The sequence below is a fragment of the Mastomys coucha genome, unplaced genomic scaffold (genome assembly GCF_008632895.1).
Source record: "Mastomys coucha isolate ucsf_1 unplaced genomic scaffold, UCSF_Mcou_1 pScaffold22, whole genome shotgun sequence".
NCBI lineage: Eukaryota > Metazoa > Chordata > Mammalia > Rodentia > Muridae > Mastomys > Mastomys coucha.
Window position 1 is genome coordinate 245836297 of NW_022196905.1, and position 2102 is coordinate 245838398.

A 2102-nucleotide genomic window follows, 5' to 3' on the forward strand; every position below is an offset into this window, starting at 1 on the left:
ATATATATATATATATATATGGAAACTGATTATTCTTCACGAGGACAGGGACAGGTCTGAGTCAATATTTATTCAGCAATATTGCCTGTCGTCTTGTGTATTAAACTATAGGGGATGAAAAATACTTTCCTCTTTCCTCTTCATAGAGTAACTTCATAACTTGGAGTTCCTTTGATGACAGAGCAGCAAGAGAAACAGGTTGAAGACTGTGCAGATCTCCTGTACACAGCAGGCTGACCCAGAGAAACCCACAGATCTCTAGAGAGAAGATCCCAAGAGTCACTTTATACCATAGTCACTTTATACCGTTCCTGAATCCAAAAGGGAGAGTATGGGGCAAAGACTTGGCTCAGAGGGGAAAGCCAGGGCAAGCCCTTCGAGCAACACATAGTTTTGTACATGGATGGAAATGGGTCTGAGTTGGTGAGAGTCCCTTGTGATGTGGTCCCTTGTCATTCTTCTCTCCCTGGCTCAGAAAGGGAGTCAGCCCCACAGAGGCAATTTTGTAGCACAGTTGTAAATTTTATCAAAGTGCTGAATTTCAGAGTGAAATTCTTGTGTCTGTAGTCTATACTTTTGAGTGCTGTATAGTTTGAGTGTGTGTATGTATGTGGTGTGTGTGTGTGTGTGTGTTTTGTATGTGTATGTGGTATGAGGTATGCATGTGTGGTGTTTATGTGTGTGTGTATATGCATGTGGTATGTGTGTATGTGAGATTTGGTATGTGTATGTGGTATGTGTGTGCATGTGGTATGTATGTATGTGGTATGTGTCTTTGTGTGTGTGTGTGTGTGTGTATTTGTGTATTGCTTGGAATCTGACCCATACCACTGAGCATGCTAGGTAAGCACTGTATCCCTGTGCTATGCCCTGAGCCCTTTAGTTTGGACCCTGGATGTCTCTCAGAGGCTCATGTACTGAAAGCTTTATCCCAGAGATGATGCTATTGGAGGCGGGAGAACCTTTAATAGGTGGGGCCTAAGGGAGGCCTTTTGGTCATTGGAACCATGCCATTGAATTGGATTGTAGAACTCCCTACCTACTTCTTGGTGTCTCTTGTTATCTGGACATGCTACATACTGCTTTATTTTAGGTTCAAAAGTAATGGTACCAATTGTTCATGGACTAAAACCTCCAAAACCAGGAGCCAAAATAAACCAAAAAATTGTGTGTGTGTGTATGTGTGTGTATGTGCATAGGTAGTATGTATGTGTGTGTGTGCACAGGTGATGTGTGTATGTAGTTTATACATATATGTGGTATGTGTGTATGTTTGTGTGTAAATGTATATGTTTGTATGTGTATATGTGTGTGTATGTGGTATGTGTGTATGGATATGTAGTATATGTGTGCATGTATGGGGTGTGTGCCCATGCATAGGTAGTGTGTGTCTGTGGTGTATGTGTGTGTGCATAGGTAGTGTATATATATATATGGTGTGTATGCATAGATAGTATGTGTATGGGTGTGTTTGTATATATATGTTGGGGAGGTCTGTTCATGCACATTGAATAGAAAGGCTGGGGATCAAGCATTAGTGTCATTGCTCAGGAGCTAGAGACCTTGTTTTCTAAGGCAGGATCTCCTCTTAGCATGGAGCTCACTGAGTAAGATCTACTGGCCTCTTTCTACCAAGCACTAAGATGACAAATGAACCCCACAACTGACTTTTTGTTTTCCCTATGGGGTTCTAAGGATAGAACTCAGTTCCTCATGCCTGAGTGCTAGTCACCTTGCCAACTGAACTATCTTCCTGGCCTCCCTTTTATTTTTATAACTAGATTATTATATTAGGGAAGAAAGCTGACCAAATAGCCTTGTTTTAGAGTGTTGTGCTCTGAGCTCTATCAAAACAAATCTGTTATAAGGCAGATTTCACACCATTAAATGGAGCCAAGACAAGTATCAACAGAGATGCAGACATTCAGGGTAGCACAAAGTGGGGGCACAGCCCCATCTGCCCCTCCCACCACACAGCGTCATCCTCCGTCCCTGTCACCAGTTTCCTGACACACTCTGTGTAGCATTTTCTATGTTGTCAAATTGGTTCCTGGTTTTCGCCTCTGTGTGAACTGGAGGATCCCAATGCTGGGCTCACTCTT